At 36.7% G+C, this 21,624-nt stretch overlaps 1 protein-coding gene across 3 annotated transcripts in view; it reads left to right on the top strand.

Moving 5' to 3' along the window:
* ANGPT1 (angiopoietin 1) overlaps window positions 1-21,624 on the top strand; it is a 271,322-nt gene that overhangs the window by 849 nt on the left and 248,849 nt on the right. The window lies entirely within an intron of this gene.

Raw genomic sequence — 21,624 nt, 5'->3', positions numbered from 1 at the left:
GAATGTGTGGGGGCACTCCATTTGTGTGTCTAGCTCTGGTAAATTTTACGACATTTTTCGTTTCTCTTTTCTAAAGTTCAGCATGAAGCGTCTCTCTGTCAAAACCCTACCTTAAGAAAGAAAGTATGTACCTCTTAAGCAAGTTGGTGAGAAATAAATAATAATAATGACAATACTAATTAATAAGATCAAATCGACTTTGCACCAGAAAATTTTGTGCCGCTGGGGTGGCAAATCATCACAAAGTATTTGTTTTTTAACCTTTATAAAAATTAACATGAAGCGAGAGTAAATATAAAATATGATATTTGGTTGGAGAAATTGTATATTTATGTAAAGGGAACTGTTAATTTCAGCAAGTGGTGGAATAGTAGAGGACTGATTTCTGTTAAATATTTTTTTCTTCTGTCCTTGAGAAAAATAATTAAAAAGATACATTGTAATGTTAACTGTCAGAAAGAGATTGCTTGCTCAGGATGAGGGCATGCTGGCTGTTGAGGAAGACATGCACCTGCAGATTTGGACTGAACGCAACATGTGGTCTACTATATTCCTGAAATACCTCCCTTCTCAGGGCATTGTAGTTAGAGACAGTACCTGGCGAGTTTAAGTGTCCATGTTATTTGACGAATGTTAATGTTGAGTATGAATGTAATCTCAATTTATAGAAATCAAATCGAATAGTTTATCCAGTTATTTATCTACAAACCGTTTAAAAGTTTTTGTTGAAGATATGCCTATTAAATTATGAACATACTTCTGCGATTCATTCTGTCTTTGCACTCTGTTTAATAATAGGCAGCCGAGAATAAGTATATTCAACTGACTACGCCACTAGAAGGGAGGCAGTGTCTCAATTTGTGAAAAGCTTCTCTCCCTTGTTAATGGATTCACTTGGTACATATAGATAGGTATGCAGTCAGGCTTCTTTAAGTTAGTCTGTTAACCGGGCAATCCCTTTAAAAAGATAAAAGATAGGGAAAGGACAAATGCTCTATTTTGTTCCTGTGTGGTCACACTCCCTTAGGTCACCGCCTGCTGAATCATGCCAAGTAATAGTTATTCTACTTTTGTCCACTAGGGACTGAACTAAGATCACTGTTACTTCATTTGACACATTAACTGGAACTGAGTAGTTCTACAGTTCCCAGACTTGATATTGTAATCTTTCTATTACAGACTATAGGACTGTAATAGGCAATCAGTAGGTAGGCAGAAGAATAAAAAGCAAACAGAACTCTCAGTTTTTTTACAATTGTAGCTGAAATTTTAGGCACTACTTTCAGTAGTAGTTTATAATAGGATGTTTGTATTTTTCTTTGGTAAAACTTATTTCCATTGTAAACAAATGATTTTGGTTGAACAGCTTGTTATTATTCTTCAGTACACCACCCATATATTTTTAGTGAGAATTCAATCATTATATATTAGTCTGGATTCTTTGAGGGAATGGGAAGGAAAATTTAGTCCCAAGTTATCCTGAATGATCTATTCTACCAAAAACGTAATGTTTTGCTTGCTTAAAATGTATAATCAAAATAGTGATTCAAACATAGTAATGCATATTTCTTGTTGCTATGCAATTATTCAGCAGTGACAGGGTAAACACATAATTCTGCTGGGCTTAAATCATGCACGTGTTTCATATGTTAATTTATTTTGCAAAATAAATTTGATTCTTGTTTGCATTGTTCTTGGCCAATGATTATGGGATAGCTTTCAGATTATAGCCAAGAATAACTATTAAAATGTTCTTTGGTTACATTGACCCTTTCAAGTGTAAAAATCAAGCTGAATATATGCTGAAAACGTCCCTATTGGTATGAGTCAGAGCAGTGTGGCTTGACTATTGTCAGTTTAAATTTGCATATCTTTTGTCATTGTCAATGTGATTGGTTGGAGGATCAAGAAACCAAATAAATGCATTCAGCAAAGAACTTGCTAAAGGCTTTCATAAGTTTCCCTTAATTAGGAGTTTCATTCACTCCAAGTTCTAAACTTCATGTGATATATTTATTCTGATAACTGAAATGGAAATCTTTTTACTGTAACCATTTGGTATGCTCAGTACTGCAATTTGTATTACTTCTATTTTGATTCCAAGTAGTTGCCATAGGAAGAAGCAATACCCTGCAGAAACTGAGGCTATCAGTGTATGTAGGTGAAATTAATTTATCCATTTATTCGGCAAAATAATTAATCAAAGCATAGTGATTATTATGCAGCTCATGGCATCGCCATCAGGAAAGGTTTTGGGGCAGAATAGATATGTTATCAATGCTAAATGAAGCTATATGATAATTATGTTAATCCATCCCCTTCCATGAAGGGAAATCTCCTTCCTCAACTTTTCTGGTCTTGCAACTGAACAGGATGAGAAGCAAGGCATGCAAGGGGGCAAATGATTTGTGGGTCACCATAAATACTAGAACTGTTATGGCACTGCTTTCTTGATGTGATGGATTTAATTCAAAGAAATCAACTTTCCATAATCACTTGTCGATTAAAATGAGGTAGGTTGATAGCATTATTGTGACTTCTCAGATCAGGAAGAGTGGTGTGAATAATATGTCTAACATCATAGTTGTATTTTGTGAAACACCTGGGTGTGTTTCTGGTTTGATCTCTTCTATAATATAGCTCTTTTTGGAATTATTAGCAAGTCATAGTAAATATCTGAGAGTGACCAGCTCTTAGATAAGTAATGATAAATACAACTGGCCTCTGTGTCTTTGTCACTTTCTTATGATCTCTTCCTACTTCTCTATGACAGTGAAACATTTAGCCCACATCCTGTGCTTTGTGAACTATTGTTTTCTGTCTCCCACATCTCAAAAATTTCACAAAGATGTACATTTAAAATAATCAGATTTAAATATGTATAATGTTCTAGGATTTGGGGAATCCTTAGAAGATCTGTTTTGCTTTTGCCAAATGATGTCTTTTTTTGTTCAAAGTTTTAATAAATTGAGTCAATAATGCCTTGTAACAGAAAACAATAGTCTATTTGCTATAAATATTTTACACTAGCTAAAATTGATGACTATTAATGGAAAATATAGTTATGAATTGCCATCCAGAATATTTTAAGAAATACAAAGATTTTACTGGACTATTTAGCTATTTTTCTATTGACAACATTTTTTGGTTAAGGATGTCCTCTATTTGCATATTGTATTCTTTTCTTCAGAGTTAAGATTTGGAATGCTATTACCCAAAATACATTGACGATGACGATTTTTTTAAACCTATATATTACATATATATTAATCCCTATTAATATCCATTAGAGTGTGACCTCCATGAGGCCAGTGACCTTGTGTGTTTGTCCAATGTCATATCCTCAGTGCCTGGAAGAGTATATATCATATTTATAACAGATATACAATAAATATGTGTTAAATGAAAAAGTGAATGCATTATCTATTGCATTCTGCACTTTACTGTCTACTGTCAGTATTTTATTTGAGGTATACACCTTACCTCTTCAGTAGATTGTAAGTTGTCCTATAGGTGAGGACTATAACCTATGGTTATTTTTGTCCTAATACTAGTTAAAACAATATTGGGTCCAGAGTAGGTGATTATTAATTATTCAAATTATATTTAACCAGTGATCTAGAATCTCAAAAACTTCTCTAGTCACTCCAGTTCATCTTCTTCATTATTCTTTAAGGGTCAGCTCTGTTGCCAGTTTCTCCAGGAAATCTACCCACATTCCACTTACCCTCCCAGGCTGAATTCTCAAATGTCATCACAGTACATTGACTGGAACATGTTAACACTGTAGTTCTAAGTTGTTGTGGTGGTTGTTTTAATTATTTGTTTCTAGGCTTGTTTTCCCACCTAGACTGTGAGTTCCTCAAGTGTAGTAAATGTTGCTTATCCATTTTTATGCCCCTGAACATGTTCATTAAGGGTCTGGATTAATTTCTTTGTTATCGTAATAATCAGTTTTTAAGAAATCAAGTGCTCAAGTGTATAGTGGTAACTATAAAATAGTGAAAATTAAGGGACCTTGTAACTACTTTAAGATGCTAAAGTTTGCTTAAATGTTAGCACTAGGCTACTTGAGGGTCAGCTAGATATTCCTTTGTACAATAATGTTTTGTACTTCTATAAGCACAAGAACTTAGTATTTCTTGTTCAGTACAGTGGGGAGCCATTTACTGCATACATCTATATAATAGGTATATATCTGTATAATATAGGCACATGAGAACTTAATTATAATAATTTACATCTGTATAATATGTGCACATGAGAACTTGATTATGTTAATATACATCTGTATAATATGTGCACATGATAACTTAATTCTCACCGGTATATTATTGTTTTGGTGGCCGGTGGTGGCTGTGCAACACTCAGAGAGAATGCTTTTATGTTTTATTTTCACATTTGTGGGAACTTCCTAAATGTGTGAAATGGGTAGACATTGGCCAGGCATGGTGGCTCACACCTGTAATCCCAGCGCTTTGGGAGGCCGAGGCAGGCAGATCACCTGAGGTGAGGAGTTCGAGACCAGCCTGGCCAACATGGCGAAACCCTGTCACTACTAAAAATACAAAAACTTAGCTGGGCCTGGTGGTGCGTGCCTGTAATCCCAGCTACTAGGGAGGCTGAGGAAGGAGAATGGCTTGAACCCAGGAGGCGGAGGTTGCAGTGAGCCGATATCGCACCACTGCACTCCAGCCTGAATGACAGCGCGGGACTCCATCTCAAAAAAAATAAAGTAGATATTTAGTAAGTATGATTTTAATAATTTGTCACTAAACATGAAAATATTTACGCACAATTTATGCCTAGAGATTGGGAAAAGTATCCGTTGCTGATAAAGATTAATAGAAATAATTATCTTTTAAATCGAGTTGTAGAAATGTCCCCATCAACTTCATTTGAAGAAGAGACCCCTGATTTTCAAGCCAAGTAAGAGCCCTTCAGAATCTGTATTAACTTTTCAACAAATAGTTAGGTATTATTGGTTGTTTGTTACATTTTAGAATCAAAAGATCCAAAAAAACCCCTTTCAGCCCCAGAAGCTAGGCAGTTAGTGTTATAACAGCCTTTTGGCAAACTGTCTCCATAGAGAGATCTCAGGTTTTAGGGCTATGACAAGTAGGTCCTTTTCTATGGGTTTCTATGGGCAATTACAGTCCTTCCTTACCCCTGACTGTACCATTTCACATTGAGCTTTCTTTTAATAGCACTCCTCTCATATGAAGTTATTGGTTTAATGTAATTTAAATGAATAAGAACGTCATTTCCCCCCTTAAAATCCTCCTACAACTTCTCATTACATAGGAATAAAATCTGAATTCTTACCAGGAGGTCTTATATGATCTGCCCCACACTTCTCACTGGCCCCATCATTTACTACCTTCAAACAACGTTCCAGACACTCAAGTGACATTGGCCTTCTTGTTATTTCTCCAACAGACAGGCTCATTCCTGCCTCAGGGACTTTACAAGCTGTTTACTCAGCTCACAAAATTCTTCCCCCTGATCTTTGCATGGTTGGCTACTTCTCTTCATTCAGGTCTTCACTCAGCAGTCTTCTCAGAAAATCTCTGAGCACCATTCCCTACCACCTTCCCCACTTTACTAAGAGACTTTCTACTTTATTATACTGTTTTATTTCTTCATGGTACTTACTACTGCATAATGCTGTGTTACTTATTGTTTGTCAGATTATTTATTCTGTCTCCGCCTACTACTAATGCAAACTCCATTAGAGCAGCGTCCTTGTCTATCTTGTTGATGCAGTATACCTTCTACCTAGAAGAGTGGATGACACATGGTAGCACCTCAATAAATATTTGCAGAATGAGTGACTCTGTACTTTCATAGACACTATGCTCTATGAGGTACATCCTGCACCTGTCTTGTGACCAGTTTTTATTATTCTTTTTTTGTCATTTCTGGTAGCAGATTGACTTTTCTAGCACAATGCTTACAGCATAGTTGGCTCTATTTATTATTTTTTTAATAAATAGGGAAATCAATGAAGTCCATGAGCAGATATGGACTATAATCGAATTGATGTATGAAATTTAGATGCAACTGTATTTTACACATTACCTTTTAAACTACATAATGGCAGAAATTTTATTAATATTCTGAGTTTCCATCCTCTCTATCAAGGGTCAGCCAGCGATGTCCCTTGGGCCAAATCCTTCCTGCCACCTCTGTTTGTAAATAAAGCTTTGTTGACGAACAACCACGTTCCTTCCATTATATATTGTCCATGCATTTGTAAATAAAGTTTTATTGGAACAGAGCCACGCTCATTCATTTATATGTTGGCTATGGCCACTTGCCTACTACAAAAGCAGAGTTGAGGAGTTGCAACAGAGCCTAAAATATTTAATATCCAGCCCTTTTGACAAAAAGTTAGCTGACCCCTGCCCTATATTGCAAGAGGAATTAGTATTAATATTGGACCATTGCAAGGTAAATTGTAAGGTTTGTTGTGTGGGAAAAAAGATTGCCCTTCAGGAGGCCCAGTAATCCTCAGGTTCATGCCAGTTGGCAGAGAGCCTGACTAAGCCATTTCTTGGCTGAGTGTCTGGACATGCTGTGAGGTGACATTTTAGAGGCACACAGGCAAGGGAATTTCATGTCTTTTCTTTCTCCTGCCCATCATCACAAAAACAGGGAAATATTCCCAAAGCAGATACATATTGGAAAAGAAAAAGCATAACCTGAATAACAATACAGACCAGCAGCCTGTGGATAAACAAGTCTGGGCTACAGGATCTTCTGTGCTATGTGCCTGTTTCATCCTGTTGGTTGTGGCATTAGCAAGAATGCTGACAAAACACTAGAGCCATTCTATTTTCTTAGAAATGGGGCTTCAGCTCAGCCTCTTATTAGAAACCCTTTCCCCCTGTCATTTGTTTTAAGTATAAACATTAGAAGTGCTCTCACTTGTGCAGATGATGGGAGGGAAGGAGCAATAAGTGGGTAGCTCAGCTACAAAACCCAGAGTTTTATCAGCCCCTGTGCTATAATTTGCTAATTAAGGAGGTTTTGTTTTCATTCTGCCACAGCCTTGTCTCTGTGTGGAAACATTAGCAGCCTTTTCTTGGGCCTCGTCTTCTTTTCTTTTCTTTTTTTTTTTTTAATACCGCAAGCTATATTGTGTCATTTGCTTAGATGCACAACCCTAATTACATTCTGAGTCATCCTCGACTTTTGTCCCAATACAAGATTATTTTTGGCGGTGGAGTTGGGAAATTCCAAACCCCCTTTGGTTTTGGCCCCATGGTCTGAGGGAGGGAGGGCATCTCCGTGTTTAAATCTTCTTACAGTGTGTACAAAAGATGTGCCCCCTCTCTTATCAAAGAGGTTTTTAAAGAATGATGCCCTCCATGGATTATCTTCTCTTTACATTTGGAGGCTATTTCCATGTAGGATCTATACCTGAATACTCTTATCTAATTCGAAATATTAGAAGTGAGAGAGCTTTAGATTCATTTGGTCTCAGTTGTCTGCTCAAATAATCTGAATTTTTTCCTTCAAGCAAATCAAAAGGTGATTCTGAACAGAGAAAGTAGCTAATAATTTCATCCAGAATTCATTTAGGCCTATGAAGATCTTTTCTTTTGTCAGTAAGTACTGAAAAATATGGAGTAAGATAACTGTTGTTACTTGTTTATACTATACTACATGACTACGCAGGTCACTTATTAGAGGTCTATCTAGGAATGTGTTTCCTAAGTTTGTGTTGAACTCTTGAAAAAACATGCAAATTAGCACAGGCATTAAGATGTGTCTGAAGTAAATCAGCAGCTGAAATATGAATAAAATGCAAGTGAAAAAAATTTGAATATCTTAAATCACTAGTAATATGTACCTATAAGCGACCAAATTCACTGGCATCAGATAGGTAAACTTACTATAAATTTCAACGAAATGGCTTATGATAATTTTGAAGGATGGCATATTGTAAAGTTTAGTGACATGTGTAGCTCTATTCATTAGGAAGGAGTATGCTTTATTGGTAGTCTCCACTTTGTTTCTGAAGGCCAAATAAGTTAAAATTACAATGCTTGACGCTTCAAGATTATTGGAGACTTTCCATTCCCAGAGAACCAATAAATATTTTAAAATCCCAAATTATAGTTCTTTTCTAAACCCTTAAGATGAAAGATAGCCCCAGGATTTCATAAAACATTTTAACAGTGTTCTTGTCTTCACTCTTGATATAGAGCTGACTAGATTAAAGTTCAGTAGGTTTTTATTGTAGCTCAAGTTTTGCCCCATCCAGCAGGTCTTGACATCCACCTTATTTTAATTGCACAGATATAAGGGGTGAGAATTGTAACCTTATTACCAGTATTATCAGTCTTTTTATTATTTTCTAATTCTACTCAGTTTTTAAATAATAAGAACAAAGGTATAAGGTGATAGTTGTTCTGATGCTTGTAGAATGAATGGGTTTATTGAATAAGTTGAATATTTAATAATTTAAAATGTCAATAATAAAGACAATATTTTTGAATCAATGAACTGATGTATTTTAAATAATTGTTGGCAATTGAACCTGATTTTCAAATGAATTATTCAGCAGAAGTTTAATATCTAGAAACAAATGGAGAGGTTACAGAAGAAGTGGAGCAAGGCCTCCTTCTAAACCCTCTTCCCTTGGCCCTCCAAGAGCATTCCTCAGGGCACCCCATATGTCCAAAGGAACATAGTTTCAAAACAGCTGCAAGAAAACTTCCAAATAATCAAATATTAGTTAGGTAAAGCTGCCCAAACCTAGCTACTGGTGGGCATAAAGAAACATTACATTCGATAGTTTGAAATTGTTGCCAAGCTGTGGTAAGAACATCCAAATCTGCCTTACAGAAAGCAGTTTAAGGGTATCAATGTGTAAATTTCAAAAACAAGTGCAGATTGTTTTAGACTCTTAAAAATACTGAGGCCCACCCATATTTCACATGACACAAATTTGATAAGATAATAGAGTACTCTTGGTTAATTAGCGGCAAATTCTATAATTTATCTAATCCCTTAATTATACAATTGTATGATAGTGTATACTTATCTCCTTTTACCTTGAGAATGTAGTGTTTGATGATTGCCTCATATTGTAAAGGATACTATTCACTTCAAGCAGAATTCATGGTCAAGAATAGTGAAAGAAAATCTGAATTTCAAGGAGGAATTTTGATATTTTCAAAATTCTCTGATGATTTGTTAGATCTACTTAGCTAAGCTTGTTTTTTTACTTCTAATACATGGCACTTACCAAGAATAGAAATCTCAAGAACTGCTATTTTCTTGTGCACATGTGCCAGTATTTTTGTGCTTTTTAAGACATTTGTCCATGTTGTAAAGATTAATTTAGTTTAAACTGTATAAAATAATCCATGAGTCCATTTTCCCAAATACACCTAAGCTGTGCTATATCATAATGTGCTGAAAGAGGACAATCAAGTGAGGCAGCCCCATCAATTTCATTAGCTCTCTGGAGCTTTTTCTTTTTCTTTTTTAGCAGATGAATGACGCACGGCCACTTAATATACTGATGGTGTGAAGGCTCCAATGTTAAGCCTTATATTAATTTATTATTAACTTTCTTATTGTTTTAGAAATGAAAGTTTTAATATTTTTTCTGGCTTCCAAATGGTTTGCTTTTTTCAACCCCCACTTTGCTCATTCTGCACGTTAGAGACTTCTGAGATTAAAACCAGGAAAGCAGAGGTGGTAAGGCAGCCCTCAGACCAGGCAAGACAAAAAGATTCAAAGGGACCTCCCAGCCTGTCTCTCCTTTTTATTTCTCTTGTCTCCTCCATTATTGTTTTTAATAAAGTCTCCTGTGATCCCATGCTGGCCGTGGAGTGGGAGTGCTGCAAAGAGGATGGACGACAGGGAAGGCGAATGAACAGAGAGACCAGTGACTGTCCCTTTATTGGGACATGTGGGAGGGGTGACACAGTGAGGGATAGGACACTATAGAAGTGTCAGGAGGACTGCTCCATGAGGGATGACATGAATTCTGTCATGCGCTTTTAGGATACAGGCAGGAGTCATAGAGCTTAGCACCTGCAATTAACAAAGGGCAGGAAACCAGTTAGCCAGTTACCTAATCAAATATGCACTTCAGCCAAGGTGGTCTGCAAGGTACTAGGAAGATGTAAGAAATTCACTAAAACCCCTGTTGTTGAGGAGCCTAAACCAACTGAAACAGACTTCAAAGCAAGGACATTGTTTGTGCCCACTATTTCCTATGGCAAGTTTAACGATAGTACAGCCCAGTGATGAAGTGTGTCATGCCCAGAGTCAAATTGCCTGGATTTGAATGCTGATAGCACCACTGACTTGCTGTGTGACCTTGGGCAAGTTTCTTCACTGCTCTGTGCTGCAATTTCATTATGGGTGAAATTGAGGTGATAATAGTATCTATATCACAGAGGTATTAAGTGCCAGCATAATTCACATAAATTACTTTGCATAAGTTCTATCACCTAGTAGGTGTTAAGTAAATACTACTTATTACTAGGGGAAGTTCTGGGTACAGTGTTAGTTAAATATTGAGCAGTTTTTCAAAACTATTGAGACCATTGGAAAAACTTTACATGTGTTAATTTACTGAATACCTCAAAAGCCAATGTGAGATAAATAGTGTTATAATTGTCCCACGTGGCAAATGAGGAAACTGAGGCAGGTACAGAGAGTGGAAGTAACTTGCCCAGGATTACACAGTAGCTAAATTTATGGGCCAGCACTCAATCCCAGGCAGCCTGGCTCTATGACCTATGCTTTTAACCAAGTATGAGATTAGCTGCAGCAACATTTGCCATGTCTCCTCTTGTCAATCCTCAAACCTTAAGCCTATTTCTAAAAAAATTTTCTGTAGTTGTCTTTGTGTCTAAACCCTTAATTCTTTCATACTAAATGTGTTGCCCCTTTCTCAAGTTCTGTTTCACACAGCCATTTGTCCCCATCCGCACTCTAAAGCTCCATGGTTAAATTGACAGTGGCAGGTAGGCTGTGTTGCTGATTGAAGCACAATAGCTGATTCTCTCAGCCCTCCCACAGGCCTGTTAACAGACCGTAGAATCCCAGGTCTGCAGTCCCTACTGAGTATCTCCTTAGAAGCACCGTCTCTTGAAGTTATAGAGCTTAATTTAGTCTATTTATCTAAAAACTTCTAAAACACAAAGAAACGCTTACAACTGCTGTACATGGGGCGAAGCTGCCTATTCTAAATATCTTCCATTCAATGTAATGACCTCCCTCTTGGATTTATCTGTAGGCAATCCTGCTTGGAAAAGTGAAAGCGCATTCTGGAACTTTAAATATTATTTGCCTGCACTTCCTTTTGTGGGTCATTTGGAGAGTTGTAAAAATGAGAAGAAAAACCTTGTTTCCTTAGGCAATGATCTCTTATCTCATTTCCTATTTTATTTATCATTGTCCCTATTAATGAAAATATTCCTGGTATTTTGGGCCCAAGCCAAGAACACTGCTACTTGTAGACAGTTGTGATAGTTCATCCTCTCTTTTTGTCTGATCTTGGAGGCCTGGCCACTCAAAATTTGGGTTTTGTGGGTCGCTGCTTCCCTTGCTGAGTATCAGTTGCATGAGACAGGGAGGCTCTAAGCTACCCTAACTTCTCCCTGTCCATTCTTCTCCATAGAGACCCAAAGAGGACAAAGGAGGGTGGGGACAGAATAGATTTCAGTCATTCTTTCCACCCACCTTTGCATGGTGAGATAAACCAAAACCTATTAAAACAGCACAACAACAAACAACTCAGAGCATATTCACTTGCTTGACCTGCGCTGTCTATTGAATGCTGAGCACAAGCAATGTGTGGTGTGTGGGCATTGTAGGTGCCCAGTAGATACTATTGGGATGTGTTCATGAATCAATGCACGCTGTATTTCTCAAAGCTGTTTGGGGGCCACTGTTTGGTCAGTGAAGTTGTCTGAAGGATACTTGTGCTAATGCTGAATAACAGAGACCTTTCCCCAATGTGTGGGAAACTATTAAGTTATAGAGTACAGTTTTCTCAATTTTAAGGGTTTCTCACTTCATTGTCCCCATGTTTGTCATCTTCCATCTATTGTGTGTGATATTTGTCATCTCTCAGGAGATAGCTGACAATACAGCAAATACATATTAAGGGAAGCTAGGAAGTGTCCTCTCATGTTTAGTTGTACAGCTTGCATTACATGAGACACATGATTATCTCACCAATACAACATAATCACATTTTCTGCCAATGAAATTGCTATTGCTTTCTGCACAAAATAATTTATCTGCAAAGGGAGCAATAGATACTAGATGTTCTGTCACATAGCAAGTATGAAAATGACTTTTCTGCCAGACACAGTAGCTCACGTCTGTAATCCATCACTTTCGGAAGCCGAGGCTGGTGGATTGAGCCCAAAAGTTCAAGACCAACCTGGGCAACATGGTGAAACCCTGTCTCTATCAAAATAATATACAAGAATTAGCCTGGCATGGTGGCTGGCACATGCCTGTAGTCCCAGTGACTCTAGAGGCTGAGGTGAGAGGATCACTTGAGCCCGGGAGGTCGAGGCTACAGTGAGCTGGGATTGTGGCACTGCACTCCAGTCTGGGTGACAGAGTGAGACTATCTCCAAAAACAAAAAGAAAAAAATAAAGAATGATTTTTTAAAATAAGGTATTAATGTCTACCTTGGTAAACAGTGTCATCACCCAAACAAATATTTTAATACATAGCAGGTATTATCAAACCCACTTTACAGATAAGGAAACTGAGGGCCACTAAAGTCAAATGCTTTTTAAGAGGTTACATATTTACTTTGAGGCAGATTGCAGAATTTGAACCCATACTCTGAGTGGTTAAATCTGAACCTCTTTACTCTTCTTGCCTCTTTCACTTTTCTTTCACAAATTACAACAAATTCTGAATGGTGGGGAGCAGGGAAGAGATTCAGATGAATGATGATGTCTTGTAAGTTTTTGGAGAATCTATCCATACTAAATAACCGTCTTTGGCAATGAGAATAATTTACCATACATGTGTATAAATTGCTGTAAGAAGCCTGATGTTCTTAGGGAAAATGCTTCCTAGGCCTCTTTCCCATCCCAGCACAATTCTTGAAAAACTTTCACAAATATGTCAGAGGCAAATAATTCATTGCTATTTTTACTTTTCTTTTTAAATAAATGAGCTACTTAGACAAATTGCCTTAGTTGGAGTTATCCTGATATGAGTATACAAATAAAGATAATATTTTAAACTAGCTTATCTGTATTTTTTTTCAGGAACACTTCATTACAGTATTAGATTGTATTTCTTATATTTCTTCCAGCTAAAAAACAAATAAAAAATATAGTCGATAGAGGAGAATCATTTAACATTTTCAACATTAATAAATTGGGTGCTATTTGTAATATTCTGGGGAAGAGTCATCACTTAAAAGACCTTATGCCATATATGTTTTGAATTTTTTTAAAAGTTCATCAGTATGATAAGAATATGAAAAAAAGTAGTCATTGCTCTCCAGTCTATGCTTAGAAAAAAAAGAAAAGAAAATTAATAAACACTTGTGAAGGTGAAATTGTCAGTATCTCTTATTGACAGTCAAGATAAACTAATGTACTAAAGAGACCTTGGTTCAAATAAATGATTAAAGCTGACAGTAGAAGTGGAAATCTCATACTCAGCCTTCAACAAAGAAAGCTCTTAACTGAGAATTGAATATAGAGAGAAACTAAGAAGTCTTCCTGTCAAAGAGGAAAAAGAAATTTTTATTTTATGACTATTATGTTTCATATGAGACTAAAGCTTACATACTTTGAGTTCACAAATCAAACTTGTGCAATTTGCAAGGAAAAGGTCATCAGGGAAATGAATTACGCTGAACATAAATTATCTCTATATAGTATCCTACTATTTTGAAATGTCTTCCATTGGATCTAATTTTGAAGATCATGGCCAAAAAGATATCATAAACAATTAAAGAATTCAAATAAACTCTATAAGCCTATTTTAAAGTTTTATTTTAATGTTTCAAATAATTCACCAAATATTTGGAAAGTTCCTTGTCTAATCTGATACGAAATATCCTCTTGTGAAAAATGAGATTAACATATGTTTGTTCCTCCTCTGATTACTGGGCATTTGAGAAATCAATGGCGAAGTGGTGATTTTCATCAGAAGGACACATCATTTCAACCCATTCATTCAGTGGAGGTGTTTTGGAATCTTTAAGGAAGATATAGTTTAAAAAATTATATATAGTTTTTAAAAGTTAGAACAAAACACACCTACCCCACCATGTTTGTGTAATAAAGCTATGTAAAGAAATACAGTTATTTCTTTTTTAATTTAGCAAGGTAGAGAAAGTACAAGTAATAGGTAGAGAACAGGACTAGATGGTAAATGATTATAATAGCACTTCCTGTCTTATATGCCACCCTCTTATGAAGAGTTCCCCTCCCCTTGAATCTGGCTGGGCCATAAAAGGGAATTGAATTCCCATCTTGTGCACTACAATATTCATGCCCTGAGCTACTGTGTTAGAAGTCCATCTACCCCAAGGCCATGGTGTTGTGAAGAAGTCAAGCCACATGGAGAAGGCATGTGTAGGTGGTGTGGTTAGTGAGTCTGCATATTTGAGTCACCTCAACTTAGGCTCTAGACATGTGAGCAAATGAGCCTTCAAAGCTTTCTGGTCCCCACCTATTGCGCTATCTCTAGATTTGGAAAAGGTCCAGAGCATCACGGAGTAGAAACAACCCATCCTTACTGTTCCTTTTCTGAAATCCTGCCATAGAGTCTGAGAGCCCAATGAATATAATCAAATAGTTGTTACAAACTACTAAATTTGGAGGGTAATATGACAGAACTTCAAAAAATTTATGGAAGAAAATAATTGAAAGATAAAAATGAAAATGTAAACTTTATTTCTTAACATAAGCTCCATCAGGTTCAACTCACTCATGTAAGCCGTGATACCGGCCATCTTAGTCCATCCCTAAAGAACTGAAGGTCCAGGAATTTAATCATATCAATGCAGTCTTTTTTTCATTATTAACTGAAGGGAAATAAGTACCTGATATGGTTTGGCTGTGCCCCCACCCCACCCAAATCTCATCTTGAATTGTAGTTCCTATAATCCCCACGTGTTGTGGGAGAGACCTCATAGGAGGTGAATTCAATTATGGGGGCAGTTTTCCCATGCTGTTCTCATGATAGTGAGTGAGTTCTCACGGAATCTGATGGTTTTATAAGGGGCTTCCCCCTTCGCTCAGGACTCATTCTCTTTCCTGCAGACCTGTGAAGAGCTGCCTTCTGCCATGATTGTAAGTCTCCTGAGGCCTCCCCTGAGACACGTGGAACTGTGGGTCAATTAAACCTCTTTTCTTTATAAATTACCCAGTTTCGGGTATTTCTTCATAGCAGCATGAGATTGGACTAATATAGTATCTTTTACAGATTTTCTTTTCTTCTTTTTTTTTCTTTTTTTTTGAGACAGAGTCTTGCTCTGTTGCCAGGCTGGAGTGCAGTGTGCAATCTTGGCTCACTGCAACCTCTGCCCCCCAGGTTCAAGTGATTCTCCTTCCTCAGCCTCCCAAGTAGCCGGGACTACAGGAAATCACCACCATGCCTGGCTAATTTTTTGTATTTTTAGTAGAGATGGGGTTTCGCCATGTTGGCCAGGATGGTTTCGATCTCTTGACCTCAGGATCCCAAAGTGCTGGGATTACAGGCATAAGCCACCTCACCTGGCCCCTTTTACAGATTTTTAAAGATTAAGAAACAAAAAAGTCAGAAAGAGCCAAATCAGGACTGTAAGGTGGATGCCTAATGCTTTTCCATGGAAACTCTTGCAAAATTGCCCTTGTTTGATGAGATGAATTAGCACGAGCATTGTGGTTGTGAAGAGGGACTCTGCTAAAGTTTTTCTGGATGCTTTTACGCTAAGCATTGGCAAACTTTCTCAAAACACTCTCATAATAAGCAGATGTTATGGTTCTTTGGTCCTCCAGAAAGTCAACAAGTAAAATGCCTTGAAGATCCCAAAAAACTATTGCCATGACCTTTGATTTTGACTGGTCCACTCTTTCTTTGACTGGACCACTTCCACTTCTCAGTAGCCATTGCTTTGATTGTGCTTTATCTTCAGGATCATGTTGGTGAAGCCATGTTCTATCTCCTTTTACAATTCTTCAAAGAAATGCTTTAGGATCTCAATCCCACTTGTTTAAATTAAAATTTCCATTGAAAACTCTGCTCTTGTCTATAGTTTATCTAGGTTCAATGGTTTTGTACCCATGAAGTTGAGTGGAAAATTTGCTCAATTTTAATTTTTCAATCAGATGTGTAAGCCAAATAAATTGAAATGACTGATGTTGGCTATTGTTCATGCTGTTAGTCATTGATCCCCTTCAATTAGGGCATAAACAAAGAAAAAATTCTGTGCGTGTGGATAGTCTGCTGCTGCAGGCTTCATCTTCTACATTTTCTTGTCCCTTAAAATGAGTTATCCATTTGTAAACTGCTGATTACTTTGGAGCATTGTCCCCATAAAATTTTTGTAAAGCATTAATGATTTCACCATTCTTCCAACCAAACTTCACCATGAATTTGATGTTCGTTCTTGCTTCAATTTTAGCAGAATTTATGTTGTTTTAATAAGGGCTCTTTTCAAATATATACCTTATTCTTCTTAGTGCCTCAAACTAGATCCTGTTCAGACAGATTACAAGTTAGTACAAATGTATTTTGGTGCAAAAATTTTTAAACCCATGCATAGTTTTTTCATATTATGCACTTTCCATGAGATTTTTGAAGACCCCCCTTTATATTAAATCAATAGTAGTGACTGGAACAGTCACAATTTACTTAGGCATACATGCAGTGCCTATCACTATAACAAGCATTGAAAAACAATGTATTAGACCTGAGGTCTGCCTTCCAGAAGATTGCATTTCAGTAAGACTTATGACATGGATAAAAATGTCATAAGTGTTGGTTTTTAGGCAAATTTTTTTATTTCCTCTGTCTATTCTCAAAAAGTTAACTATTTCAGTTTCACATAAGTTTAGTAAGATTTAATAAATATAACTGGAAGACTGCATATATTTTTGTGCTCCTTTGAGTAAAATTGTTGTTAGTATTTTTATACCTACAGAATAGTATTTTTAAAAGCTTCATAGACCGTCCACACTCTGAATTCCACAATATCAAATTGAAGTACTATATAGTTTATGTGATTCTTAATGCTCACATTGTTTGAAATTTTTCTGATCATTAAAAATTGTAAAAATCTCTGGGAATGTGGATTTTTGAGAATCTAGTCATGAAATTATTTTATAACTCTATACTACTTAACCTGTCATGTTTAGGCTGTAAGTTTGAATCCAGATGTTTCTGAAAGCTGTTACTGAGCATGGCTGACTGGCGATCTCTCAAACGTAAAATGAGTTAGCACCATCTGTTCAGTTCCCAGTGGTTTGAAATTCCTGCAATAAAATCTATCCCAGATTTTCCCCTTCTTAAGTGATGAGCATAGAATCTGGGCTTGAATGAAACAGGTATAGGAACATTCTTTAAATATATGAGGTGCTTTGCTTATTACATTACATATTGGTTGAAACTTTTTGGAAAAGAGCATAACAGTAAATACAAAGAACATAGATATTTTCAAATCTTTTGACTCAATAATCCAATTTCTGGGAATCATTCCCAAGGAAATAATTTAACAGAAGGAAAAAGCAACATATACGAACAGGCTCATTGTAGCCACCATAGCAGGAACACAGGAAACAATAGGTATTATTTATTTGGTATTTGTTTCGATACCTTGCACACATGATCTCTAATCCCCAAAACAGAAAAAAATCTGAAAGATAAACATTACCCACAATCTTTGAATAAGGAAATCACCTACAGGCTCCCACAAGCAGTAAATGGCAGAACCGTTAGACACTCCAATCCGGGACCCTCTGACGAAAGATCATGTCTTCAGTGACCCCATGACTGCAGCTGTTAAAATCATATTTTAAAAAGAGAAGATGCCCACCAGATGTTGTGTGAACAAGTAGGTAATATACCTGAATAACTGAAATAATAGCTAATATTTTGGGCACTTAGTATGAACCAAACTCTGGGACAGATACTTTAGGATATTATTTTATTTGATTCTCACAACTCTATACACACATACTGTTATTGTCCTTAATTTATAAAAGCTGTATGTATGTTATAGCACTGAGTTTGTGTGTGGGGTGGGTGGAAGATCACTGTGAATTTGTAGGCATGCACATAAAACTATTGACAGGGAACATACCCAAAACATTCACAATGAATAATTTTTAATGAAAAAATTGAAGAGTTTTAAACATTTTCTCTTTTATGAAGATTATGTGTATTGTACAATATAAGCATTGACACTTTTATAATCAAAGCAATCTTTATATATTTATTTATTTTGAGATGGAGTCTCACTCTGTCACCCAGACTGGTGTGCAGCCATGCGATCTCAGCTTACTGCAACCTCCGCCTCCCAGATTCAATCTATTCTCCTGCCTCAGCCTCCCCAAGTAGCTGGGACTACAGGTGTGCGCCACCACACCCAGCTACTTTTCGTAGTTTTAGTAGAGTGGGGTTTTGCCATGTTAGCCAGGCTGGTCTCGAGCTCCTGACCTCAGGTGATCTGCCCACTTCAGCCTCCCAAAGTGCTGGGATTACAGGCATGAGCCACCGTGCCCGGCAGATTTTTTTTTTTTTTTTTAAATAGGTATATTTAGACTGAGGCCAAATAAAAGAAGCAGGAGTGATGTAAAACAGATGGGATCTTGACTCCATGAAATTTTGACCATATTAAAATTTTCATTATTTTTCAAAATAACTGTTGCAGGGAGAACAAATATAAAAAGATCTTTAGAAATGGTAGCAGCATCTTGTAGAAAAAAAAAAAAAAAAAAACTAGGAGAAATATTTTGGAACAGGGTTTTTCCATTGGTAACTTTATTTTTTACTACCAAAGTAGCTTTCTTCCTGTAAGGCCAGCTCTCAATTTACTTTACTCATGTCCTGGTCATTTATTCATTTTATACCAATTTTTATTTCTTGCTTTCCTTTGTCTTTAATTTCATGTAAAGACATGTTGAAAGCACCCAAAACGGTGAATTACAGAGAAAGAAATTGGGTCGGGGTAGTCCAAAATCCTTGGCTAATTTTATTCTTTTTTTTCAAAGGAAGAAATACATTTAAGAAATTTTGTTTGAGATGAACAGAAGTAAGTTATAAAACAGAAGGTAAGTGAATGAGGTAGTTTTATAGAATATAAAATCAAGGTTAATTTCTCCAAGACTTAATGTGGCAAAGAAAGCAGAAATCAATACTGGAGAGAGAGATTAATGAGGTTATGATTATGTGAGATGATAAATATGAAATTACCTCACAAAATCTTAATATCTATCCCAGTGCAAATTATATTGACAGCCACAGCTTTTCAAAAAATCAGAACCAATCATGACATTGCCCTAGTGAAAACACATAGACCCATGGTATCCTCAGAATGAAGTTCAAACTCTTAAATCTATCTTTATAAGCTGGCCCTGGCTTACCACTCCAGTCTCATCTTTCACAATTTCTCCATTGTTCTTTATGTTCCAGCCATCTCTAAATGTAGCAGTTCTGTTACAATATCATGATTTATTTTTCTTACTTAACTTTGTGCAAACTGTGACCCAACAAATTCCCTAACTCTCTCCTGCTCCATCCTCCATATTGTAGTTAATAAACGAATGGATGGAGAGGTGAATGGACATATGACTGCAGGGATAAATGAATGAGTAGGTGTGATAAGTCGGGCAATTCACTTTTAGGGAATGGAATTTTATAGGGAAGGTGACAAATAAAATGATAGAAACTTACTGTCAAACTTTTAAAGGACATAGGCATAAACAATAGTAGTAGTGAAACAACAGGTTTGGATTCTGTGGTTGCATTATGCAAGGGTGGATAATTGGAAGCTGGGGTGCTAGGGAGAGTGGCCCACACAGCCCTGACACTTCCTTAAACTAATACACAAATAAGGCAAGCAGATAAAAGGATGGAGAAGCAGCTAGAGAACTAGGGAAAATGTTGAATTCTGAGGGGAAAATCATAATGAACATAAGTAAATAAAAATAAACCAGAAGTCTTCATCAAAGATAACACTAGGATTTTAGAACTGGGGTCATCACACGAGTGCTTTGCTCAGGCAATACGTACTAAATTTTAAAAACGCAAATATTTCTGCATTTGTGTCATATGGAGCTGTTAATTTCAGATGACTTTACAAGGAATTCTTGGTATTATATAACATGAGATTGATTCCATTCTCATTTTTCTAAATGCGAGGAGGAAACGACAATCCTAAGGTGCTTTCAAATTTATTTATTTATTTATGTATTATTATACTTTTAAGTTCTAGGGTACATGTGCACTATGTGCAGGTTTGTTACATATGTGTACACATGTGCCATGTTGGTGTGCTGTACCCATTAACTCATCATTTACATTAGGTATATCTCCTAATGCTATCCCTCCCTGCTCCTCCCACCCCATGACAGGCCCAGGCGTATGATGTTCCACTTCCTGTGTCCATGAGTTCTCATTGTTCATTTCCCACCTATGAGTGAGAACATGCAGTGTTTGGTTTTTTGTCCTTGTGATAGTTTGCTGAGAATGATGGTTTAAAGCTTCATCCATGTCCCTAGAAAAGACATGAACTCATCCTTTTTTATGGCTGCATAGTATTCCATGGTGTATATGTGCCACATTTTCTTAATCCAGTCTATCACTGATGGGCATTTGGGTTGGTTCCAAGTCTTTGCTATTGTGAATAGTGCTGCAATAAACATGTGTGTGCATGTGTCTTTATGGCAGCATGATTTATAATCCTTTGGGTATATACCCAGTAATGGGATGGCTGGGTCAAATGGTATTTCTAGTTCTAGATCCTTGAGGAATCGCCACACTGTCTTCCACAATGGTTGAACTAGTTTACAGTCCCACCAACAGTGTAAAAGTGTTTCTATTTCTCCACATCCTCTCCAGCACCTGTTGTTTCCTGACTTTTTAATGATGGCCATTCTAACTGGTGTGAGATGGTATCTCATTGTGGTTTTGATTTGCATTTCTCTGATGGCCAGTGATGATGAGCATTTTTTCATGTGTCTGTTGGCTGCATAAATATCTTCTTTTGGGAAGTGTCTGTTCATATCTTTCACCCACTTTTTGATGGGATTGTTTGTTTTTTTCTTGTAAATTTCTTTGAGTTATTTGTAGATTCTGGATATTAGCCCTTTGTCAGATGAGTAGATTGCAAAAATTTTCTCCCATTCTGTAGGTTGCCTGTTCACTCTGATGGTAGTTTCTTTTGCTGTGCAGAAGCTGTTTGTTTAATTAGATCCCATTTGTCAATTTTGGCTTTTGTTGCCATTGCTTTTGGTGTTTTAGACTTGAAGTCCTTGCCCATGCCTATGTCCTGAATGGTATTGCCCAGGTTTTCTTCTAGGGTTGTTATGGTTTTAGGTCTAATGTTTAAGTCTTTAATCCATCTTGAATTAATTTTTGTATAAGGTGTAAGGAAGGGATCCAGTTTCAGCTTTCTA

The sequence above is a fragment of the Hylobates moloch genome, unplaced genomic scaffold (genome assembly GCF_009828535.3).
Source record: "Hylobates moloch isolate HMO894 unplaced genomic scaffold, HMol_V3 SCAFFOLD_9, whole genome shotgun sequence".
Classification (NCBI taxonomy): Eukaryota; Metazoa; Chordata; class Mammalia; order Primates; family Hylobatidae; genus Hylobates; species Hylobates moloch.
Note: the sequence above shows the minus strand (reverse complement) of the source record. Positions and strands in the feature narration are given on the sequence as shown.